Below are 10858 nucleotides of genomic sequence, written 5' to 3' on the forward strand. Positions count from 1 at the left end.
TCCTTCGTGTGGCGATTTTCCTGGCTCCGAAACCAACTCGAGTAAGGGCAGGTGCCACGCGACGGCCAGTTCCTGCTTGGTGAGCATACTAAATTCATTCCTTACGCACACTGTGGCTCCCACTGCTTGAAAGCCACAGTACAACACATACTGTGCTTGTTGTGAGGCACACAGACACAGTTGCTGGAACTCCTTGAAGTGAGACAACACCCAAAGTTTGGTCATTAATCTCTGTTTATGTCCACATAACTCTCACACTCTGCAGGCTACGAAAGCCACACTACACCAATCTCACGACAGTGATAGACTATGCAAGGCATGCGACCGCAGTGCGAGTCGCTGTCCGGTTCGGCCCACTCACTGTTGCTGTCTGCCTGTACCCTCTTGCTGGTTGGTTTTGCATGAATTTGGAGCTCTTTCACTGATACCTGGGGGCTCGCCTGGTCGCTTTGACGGTCGTCAGTTTGTACGGAATGGGATCAACTCCTCCTTGGGCACTTGGGGCTCGCCAAATCTGTCCTCAGGTCGTCTCTGTCCCACACACTGGATTCTTTTCCCTGACCTTTCTTCTTCGGTCTGCCTATATAGCTCCCCCTATTAGACCCTCCGTGTCCCAACAGGACCTGACTTTTTTCCAATCTAACCACCCCCTCTCCAACTTTACCGAGGATTAGGAAAGAGGTTCGTCGAACTGGCGCCTTATCCCCTTGCTTGCCAAAGACAAGGCCAGCGTGTTCTGCTCTGCCCGTGCCTAAGGTCACGGCCACACTCCCAAAAGCACCAGAGCTTTTATCTGTCGGATGCAAGGGCCTAATAATGCACTTGCATACAACACAGCACCCCTAAGGTATCGTGCACACATCCCATACAACCCACCAGGAAAACACATAGTTACATGAACTAACAGGGAGTTTGCAGGCAAGCTGGTGCTAATTAATCATAATGTAAACTGATACTGTAGTGCAGAAATATTAACACACTTTTAAATCACACTTAAGTTACATTATAATTGACATAGTTGCACACAGCTGTTTTCTTGCCTTTTATTTTAAAAAGTAAAGAATGTAATATGTTCCATCCTCTACATGTGCAGGTGACAGCGGCTACCCCTTGGAGCCTTGGCTCATCACCCCTGTCGCCGGGAACCACGCGACCTCCATCGCTTGCGGCCGGTTTAATAAGGCGCATTCCTCGATCAGGTCTGTTGTGGAGCGCTGCATCGGGCTGTTGAAAAACAGATTCCGATGTCTGCAAAGGCACCGGGCTCTGTATTACCACCCTTCAAGAGCCACCGCCATTATTTCGGCATGTGCAGTGCTCCAAAACATCTGCCTTGCATCGAGCGAGCCAGAACCGGAGTCAGACTCCGACCCTGAAGAGTCAGAGCTGGAGTCTGAGCCGAGCTCGGACGGTTCTGAGCCGAGCTCGGAGAGGTCAGCGTCGGCTCCCGAGAGGCTGGCTCCTGCCGGCCCTCCGGTCGGCCTTCCGGTCGGCCTCTCGGACAGGGGGAAGGCTCTGAGGCAGCGCCTTGTCGCCCGGTTCGGAACCCGCCGCAGACGTGCCCGTGCGGAGCGCCACACGCAAGGGGTCCGCCGTAACGACGGTAGTCCCGACCACCAGGGACACCGTCGGGAAGCCCCTCAGCGCCCTCGCTGCGGTGGTGCCCAGCACGGACGCCGCCAGCGACAGGGAACATCTCGCCACCACGACTGAGGTCCTGACCACCAAGGACCCCGTCACATCCTTGCCCTCAGTGAAGCCCTCCCCGTGGAAGCCGTAAAGTGCACACTTCGCTTCCTGCTCCACAGTCATGGCCGTCCACAAGCTACATACTCTCTTCAGCTCCTTCACCTTGTGAAGTTCGTCGCACAGCCAGCGTGCTGCCTCCGGATACGTGTCGAGTGCATCGCGGTGAAATCGATACAGCCTTTTTTTATTTTTATGAGCAGAAGGCAAGAGACGCAGTCGACAGTGACAGAAAAGTTTCGGAGGTTTACTTGCCAGACCAACAGGTCATCTGGATTGCCCCTGCAAAGAACTCAGAAGTAATTTAGACTACCTCTAGAAAGAAATGCTTGCTTTTGCAGAGATTGCTTTCTTAGTTGCTGATTGAACCAGGGGTATTGTTGTCATGGACATTGTTTCATTTTACAAATGCTTCAAAGCGTCTTGCCTTCTGCTCCATTTTATTATCTCTTTTATGGTACTTCATCAAAGTTAGGTGATTGTGTTATCTCAAGACAGTGCACATGTAGTTTGTTTTGAAAATTGCTTTATTTCTTAAAGAAAAACCTGTGACTTCATGAATAAAAGTGTGATAACATGAAATGTAATATTTCATTCTTGGAAGTAAAACTGAGCATCGACTGGAACCATGTAAGCAATTTGGCAATCTTAAGTATATATCACAGATATCTTGTTGAACACTCTGGTTTTATTTGAGCACAATAGTTAAATTTCGAAAGGAAAAAAATATATATATATTCTCTGACTAGCATACCACCATATAAACACTGGACCACTTTGAAAGAATTATCACAGATGTTGCGCCAAACATTCTTATTTGAGCACAGCAATAGCAAGTTCTCGAAAAATAAAAAAATTGTTTCTGACTAAAGCAGCCGTCACTCGCGCGCTCCCCGTTGGTTCCGCCGACCCCTCCGCTGCCCCCGGCACACCCGGCTCCTCGTGGTTCGACATTTTGGTTTGAAGAAGGCGCGTAGCGCACATTTCGCATAATATTGGAACAACTTTCTCTCCAATTAATTCTTAAATGTATTGCAAAAGGCTACAAAAAAGCGGTTTGTTTTAACAACGCCCAAAAGGTTTTGATTGTTTTTCAATACTTTTACCTGTACTAGAACAGATGCGACGGCCAGCGACGCACAGGATTGGTTGCCGTTCCTTCGCTAAACACAGGAACTGCTCCCCGCGTCGTAGTAAATCCTACCCCGTATCCCGCGCGTAGGGACGCCTCAGGGAATGCGTTGCTACTTCCGCTCGTCGGTGGTTGGCTCCGGACGTCGCTGAAACGGGTGACGGGTGTCAAGTTTGCGATGACGTAGCGGCTTCAAAGTGGGCAGAGCCGCCACGTGAGTGTTGCTAGGATACGCTCCTCCTTTGCATTACGTCACTTCCATGTACCTTTTCTCAAATGTCCAACCTAGCGATCCTGGATTGCCCCTGCAAAGAACTCGGAATTAATTTAGGCTACCTCTAGAAAGAAATGCTTGCTTTTGCAGAGATTGCTTTCTTAGTTGCTGATTGAACCAGGGATATTGTTGTCATGGACATTGTTTCATTTTACAAATGCTTCAAAGTGTCTTGCCTTCTGCTCCATTTTATTATCTCTTTTATGGTACTTCATCAAAGTTATGTGATTGTGCTATCTCAAGACAGTGCACATGTAGTTTGTTTTGAAAATTGCTTTGTTTCTTAACGAAAAACCTGTGACTTCATGAATAAAAGTGTGATAACATGGAATGTAATATTTCATTCTTGGAAGTAAAACTGAGCATCGACTGGAACCATGTAAGCAATTGGGCAATCTTAAGTATATATCACAGATATCTTGTTGAACACTCTGATCTTATTTGAGCACAGTAATTAAATTTCGAAAGGAAAAAAAAATATATATATTCTCTGACTAGCATACCACCATATAAACACTGGACCACTTTGAAAGAATTATCACAGATGTTGCGCCAAACATTCTTATTTGAGCACAGCAATAGCAAGCTCTCGAAAGATAAAAAAATTGTTTCTGACTAAAGCAGCCGTCACTCGCGCGCTCCCCGTTGGCTCCGCCGACCCCTCTGCTGCCCCCGACACACCCGGCTCCTCGTGGTTCGACATTTTGGTTTGAAGAAGGCGCGTAGCGCACATCCCGCATAATATTGGAACAACTTTCTCTCCAATTAATTCTTAAATGTATTGCAAAAGGACACAAAAAAGCGGTTTGTTTTAACAACGCCCAAAAGGTTTTGATTGTTTTTCAATACTTTTACCTGTACTAGAACAGATGCGACGGCCAGCGACGCACGGGATTGGTTGCCGTTCCTTCGCTAAACACAGGAACTGCTCCCCGCGTCGTAGTAAATCCTACCCCGTATCCCGCGCGTAGGGACGCCTCAGGGAATGCGTTGCTACTTCCGCTCGTCGGTGGTTGGCTCCGGACGTCGCTGAAACGGGTGACGGGTGTCAAGTTTGCGATGACGTAGCGGCGTCAAAGTGGGCAGAGCCGCCACGTGAGTGTTGCTAGGATACGCTCCTCCTTTGCATTACGTCACTTCCATGTACCTTTTCTCAAATGTCCAACCTAGCGATCCTGGATTGCCCCTGCAAAGAACTCGGAATTAATTTAGGCTACCTCTAGAAAGAAATGCTTGCTTTTGCAGAGATTGCTTTCTTAGTTGCTGATTGAACCAGGGATATTGTTGTCATGGACATTGTTTCATTTTACAAATGCTTCAAAGTGTCTTGCCTTCTGCTCCATTTTATTATCTCTTTTATGGTACTTCATCAAAGTTATGTGATTGTGCTATCTCAAGACAGTGCACATGTAGTTTGTTTTGAAAATTGCTTTGTTTCTTAACGAAAAACCTGTGACTTCATGAATAAAAGTGTGATAACATGGAATGTAATATTTCATTCTTGGAAGTAAAACTGAGCATCGACTGGAACCATGTAAGCAATTGGGCAATCTTAAGTATATATCACAGATATCTTGTTGAACACTCTGATCTTATTTGAGCACAGTAATTAAATTTCGAAAGGAAAAAAAAATATATATATTCTCTGACTAGCATACCACCATATAAACACTGGACCACTTTGAAAGAATTATCACAGATGTTGCGCCAAACATTCTTATTTGAGCACAGCAATAGCAAGCTCTCGAAAGATAAAAAAATTGTTTCTGACTAAAGCAGCCGTCACTCGCGCGCTCCCCGTTGGCTCCGCCGACCCCTCTGCTGCCCCCGACACACCCGGCTCCTCGTGGTTCGACATTTTGGTTTGAAGAAGGCGCGTAGCGCACATCCCGCATAATATTGGAACAACTTTCTCTCCAATTAATTCTTAAATGTATTGCAAAATGACACAAAAAAGCGGTTTGTTTTAACAACGCCCAAAAGATTTTGATTGTTTTTCAATACTTTTACCTGTATTAGAACAGATGCGACGGCCAGCGACGCACAGGATTGGTTGCCGTTCCTTCGCTAAACGCAGGAACTGCTCCCTGCGTCGTAGTAAATCCCACCCCGTATCCCGCGCCTAGGGACGCCTCAGGAAATGCGTAGCTACTTCCGCTCGTCGGTGGTTGGCTCCGGACGTCGCTGAAACGGGTGACGGGTGTCAAGTTTGCGATGAAGTAGCGGCGTCAAAGTTGGCAGAGCCGCCACGTGAGTGTTGCTAGGATACGCTCCTCCTTTCCATTACGTCACTTCCATGTACCTTTTCTCAAATGTCCAACCTAGCGATCCTGAGTTCACTTCATGAGTCACTAAATGAGCTTTAAAGTATCGGCACTCCGTTTCCAAAATTGTTTTGGGCAACGCCATTTTGGGTCTTGTTCAAAGCAAACGCAACTGCCGATCGTCATGGTCCAAAAGTAGGACTTTCTCAGCATTAGATGCGGTGCTAGGAAGCTGATGCAATTATGCAATGCTTTGTCGCGGGTTGTTTAAACATTTGTGGCGGACGGAAAAGCGTTTCCTCTGATATTAGATAAAGCTTCGGGTAACTGGCAACCATGATTTTAAGAAACCATATGGCCAAGTGTCGTTACTCTGAACCGTAGGCCGGTGTCAAAAAATAGTGGCTTGTGGAATCCACGGGGCTTACGTCATGGCCCCTCCAGGAATTACAAGCCTCTTGAACAAGAGCATGAATAGTGTCATTAAATAAGCTACGCGTCAGAGTAGCGACACTTGGCCATATTGTGGCTTAAAATCATGGTTGCCACTTATTTGAAGCTTTATCTGAAATCACAAGAAACGCTTTTTCGTCCTCCACTTTAAACAGTGTGCGACTAAGCAAAACAACATTACATGAGCTTCCTAACACCCAATCGAATGCTGAGGATGTCGCACTTTTGAATCATGACGGTTGGCAGTTTCGCCAGCTCTGCACAAGCACCAGAATGATGGCGTTCACTACACTGTCGGGGAAGAGAGTGCCGATATTCTAACCGCAGTTAATTTATTTGCCCTAGTTCCTGGGAAACTCCTTTTCCCTGACTGAGACTGAAAGTAAATATGAATAATACACCCTTATTATAGCTTATTTAGCTATAACCAACTACACACAATGAGAGGAGGAAGCGGCCGGGTAGTAGAAACGCAAGTTTTATGTGCGACCGTTCTAACCGTCTCAAAAGAGAGAACGCGCGAGCTTGCGCTGGTTTAAAAAAAGGCATCCAAAAAAGAGGCGGCACGATGTGTTCTTTGTTATTATGCGTCTAATTGCAAATTTTTATGTGTATGTTTATACAACCGGAAGTTAGTCCGTCTTAGTGGACGTCTGACTCTCAGCTGTAGATGAGCAATTTAGTCAGTGCCGTACAACCGCAAACCTGGGGTCTTTACCGTGCACCACGCAGTAGTGATACACGACCGCACGCCGGTACGATGCTCTTCCAGATCGAAACGGGCAGGGGCGGGGTGGGTTCTGCAGCACGAGCTTTCGCTCCAAGTGATCCGAGCTGGTGTGCGCTGGACCATGCCCTCGGCCACCGACCCCCCCCCCCCCCCCCCCCCCACCCCCACCCCCTTCCTTGTGCGTCTACTTTCTATTTGAAGATCGACGATGGACGTCGATCGTCTCGAGGTAATGTAACGTAATAACATTATATAAATAATAAACTTGCTGGAGGACTAAAGGACTCAATTTTTCAATTTTCGGATTGTAATATGGCGGTAGCCTATTGTACTTACTGTTGATGAAGAGCAATATGAGGTGACGAAGTGATGATTAAATGATGAGGCTCTATAAGGACGACGACATTAGTGGGTGTCGAACCACGACGTAGAGTGTTAGACTTGTTTCAAGTATCGTCTACCTAAAGACTTTCTTCAGCCGCAACAGAATATGGTACAATCAATGAGGATGCTGCTTTACAACTGTACGTGGAACAGGAAAACTGCACTGTGCAGAAGTGCGGCTTATTCGTCAATAGGAGGGACGGCTTTCTAGCAGCATTCCCTGATTGACTACTCGGAACAAATGGCTTCGTTGACGTAAAGTGGCCCCGTTCAAAAAGATTCTTGAAGCATACTTAAACCGCAAAGGAGTATGAGGCGAAAACTAACAAAAAGGAGCCAAGTGTGAAAGGTCCAAATCACCACCATAGCTTCTACTATCAAATACGAGGGCAGTTACACAATACACAAAGAGTTTTGTGATTTAGTTATATTTAAACTCAAGGGCATTGATATCCAACGTATTCAGAGAGATGACACCTTCTGGTCAACGAACATAGAGCCTTTGCTACTGAAGTTTTACATGGAAGGCCCTACTTCCGCTGAAACTCCATACGTAGACGAGCTGTCCGACCGAACAAAGTGCAATTACTCCCCATCTGGGAATCTCTCGATCTTCGTTCGTAAGCCATAGTATCATGAGATCGAGGGGTGTGGCTCTTCATCCGCCGAATGTTGCTTCGGCGGGTGTTTTTACCGTGTAAGGTGAGACCGTCGCGTGCTGCTGGAACAGCAACCTGGCGATTCTTCACTGAACTGCTTCATCCGTAAGCATCAACAGAGCTCTTTTTTTTTAGTTTCGCACACCATCTGTTCTGCATGCCCGTTAGTTGCAGGATGGTACGGTGCACTAGTGTGGTGCCTGAAGCCGGTTCTTTTTTCTTTAAAAACTTGTTTATTCTATTTGAAGCAATATTTGGCGCGTTATCAGATAAAAGTATTTTCGTTAGGGAAAAAGAAGGTAAACGAGACCGTAGAACGTCAATGACGTGTTTGGACGTCGCGGCAGGCATCGTGTAAACTTCCAGCCACTTAGAGTACGCATCGCCTATGACTCCGCAGATGCGGATACGTTTCGCCACCCACCGATTGAATAGTGGATCGTTTTCAGTCACTATTCATGATGGCGTTGGACTCAAGGAAGACTTCGAGTCTCTTCAGAAAGTTAGCCCAGGTGCCAGGACTTTTGTCGAAAGCGGTAAGTGTTCGAAACGTCGACAACGTCGGTAGCCACGTGTTGTGCTTGACACTGGACACTCACCATTCGCTGAGAAGAAACTTAATTGCTTGTTCGTCTGCCACGAGTCGTCCGATATCAGGTCATCACCGCAACGTCATCTCCCTACAAAAACGCATGTCCATAGTTAGCAACCACGTGAACTTATATATTCCCGAACGCTCATAACTTGCCGTCGCTAAACGCCGTTCATTCATAGCGTCATCATTGCAAATAAACGTCTTCCTATTTCTTCTGATGGTTTTCATCATATTCCTCCTAAGTTGTACTTGCAACATTATGTGTGTCGGTACTTCCCAATATATTGCAACGGCGTTTGTTTTCTGGGAACTGTAATGTAACAACCTTTACAACATCTTCCGGACCCCGTGAAACACAATATTTCGGGACCTTATTTTAGTCATCATTAAAATGGTGAGGTAAGTACCGTAAATTGCGAAGCAGTTTACTTGACGTCCGCTTCCACTGGCGTCTAGGAAGATTGAGTCTACTGAGCGAGCATTCCTGCAGAAGAAATTTTCATTGATAGAATATTAACACGTCAATCAACATTTGATTCCTTCTTGCTAAGATTTATTGCGAAAGTTTGTTACAACCGCATGTCCCTATATCAGAGAACAATTGATACCCAGCCTGACATTCTCGTATACATCCGTTTGCTGGGCCACGCTACTTGAGCTAGCTGAGCCAACACGCTGAGAACAGCTGGCAGCGGCGCGAGCAAGGCCGCGAGGGGAACGGGATTGTGCTCGAGCCATCCCACTGTGAACCAATGTTTCGGCCACCCCACGGGTGCGTGTCGCCATCTATTGGTTGATCTAATGCCTTGTTCAAAATGGCTGCCGTGAGACCGCAGCCTTCAGGGGTATTCACACGTGGGAAAAATCCCGGGGATTTCTCCCTCGTGTGCATACCCCTTAAAGGGGTATTCACACGAGGGAGAAATCCCGGGGATTTCTCCCCGGCACGCGCATACCAGGACGAAAACGTTGGGCTTTGCGATGTGCAAAAGCCTCGCGTTTTCATCTCGTGATGCGCGCGTGCCGGGGAGAAATCCCGGGGATTTCTCCCTCGTGTGAATACCCCTTAAGGAGTCCGCGAAGGAGTCTGTTAAGAGGCGATATTGGTGTCGGAGGGTCGCGTTTCTGTCAGTGAAGGATGTGTGCTGTGGTGCCCTACAGTGCTCCCCAAAGGGCGAGGAGTTCCGCATGGAGTACGGTGCCCTGTGGGAGAGCACATGAGTGCTGTCTTGGTATGCAAGTGTCGGTGGAAGGAACGCAAACGTGTTTCTTCCATTGCAGACACGAGCCACTGCCCGAGTTTTTGCCGAGGCATTGAATTTTGCGAGCCGAAGTGGAGTGCTCGCGCAGATCTCGTGTTCAACCATGTGTCGCGCTGAACTGTCGTTAGGCGGGTGGTTTTTGATCCACAAATCACGTCATCACGCATAGCGAAGGCAAGACCGAAAGAAGTTGCCCCCTCTTATCCCCGCAATTTTCCCGCTACAAAACGTTTCTACATGAGTGGCGGTTTGTTCGAGTATACTTGAGCCAGACAACGGCCAGTACAACTCTGCAAAATAATTAACATTCTAATCTGATATAGTTTCATGACCCCTTTATTAAACCCAATTTTCTGCTGCAGCGCACAAGCGCAGGAGGCCTATGTGTCGAACCTGTGCAGCAGGGTACAGAGGAAGACGAAGTTGCGTGCCTTAGCTCTTGAGTTCTCGCCTTTTTCGCTTGTGCCTTTCTTCGAACCGTCATTGTTCCCGGTAAGGATCTGATTAATGTAAGCTTGTAATAACTTGACTGTCACGAAGTCGTCTAGAACGTGCCAGAACTTGAGACAGCCAGATCAGAGTTCAGATGAAGAGAAAACAATTAGCCTGAGTACATTGAGCTTTTTAGAAATAACAGCCGTGGTTTTCGGCGGGGCAAAGAAAATATGTATCGCAGAAAAGCTCGAACTGAGCGAGAATGTAAGCTGGTGGGTGGGATAAAACGCAAATATTGAGAACATGACGTTTTTTAGATAAAAGACAGTTAAGCAAAACGAAATTTCTTTATGAGCCGGCGTCCATCTAAGCCTTCTATCATTAAAAGAAGACATGAGACTGCAAGAGCTTGTAGCATATATTTGAGCAAAAATAACTCAACAAGAAAGAGGATATTGTCTGAGAAGTGTTCTTTTACTGAAAAAGACACTGCGGGCACCCACAATGTCATTTCTTGTTTTGACAATACTGGGCTTAGTTAAACGTCGCCTCATAGATATATTCTGTTTTACTTAATTATCGTTTGATACATCTGATGTAATGCTCTCAAACTCTCGTGTTCTATGTCAACCGCTAGCTTCACATTTCTCATCAAAGTAGAACTTTCTGCGATGCTTAGTTTTGTACCCGAGCCGTAAAACACGGTTGTCGTTTCCCGGAAACTCCCTGTATATCTAAATCAGGCGTTGCTGAAAAGTTTGAAACGGAATTCGCCTTGATGATTCAAACGCATTTTCGAAACCCGCTCTTTTTACAAAGAACTAGTTGCACTCTATACGCATAGCAAGCGATCTTTAATCTTTAAAATCAAAACAAACATTTTAGTCATTAGATCTTTGGACAGCAAGAGCTCTGACTGCGAAA

The sequence above is a fragment of the Ixodes scapularis genome, unplaced genomic scaffold (genome assembly GCF_016920785.2).
Source record: "Ixodes scapularis isolate PalLabHiFi unplaced genomic scaffold, ASM1692078v2 PGA_scaffold6__148_contigs__length_123643588, whole genome shotgun sequence".
In the NCBI taxonomy this organism is placed as follows: Eukaryota; Metazoa; Arthropoda; class Arachnida; order Ixodida; family Ixodidae; genus Ixodes; species Ixodes scapularis.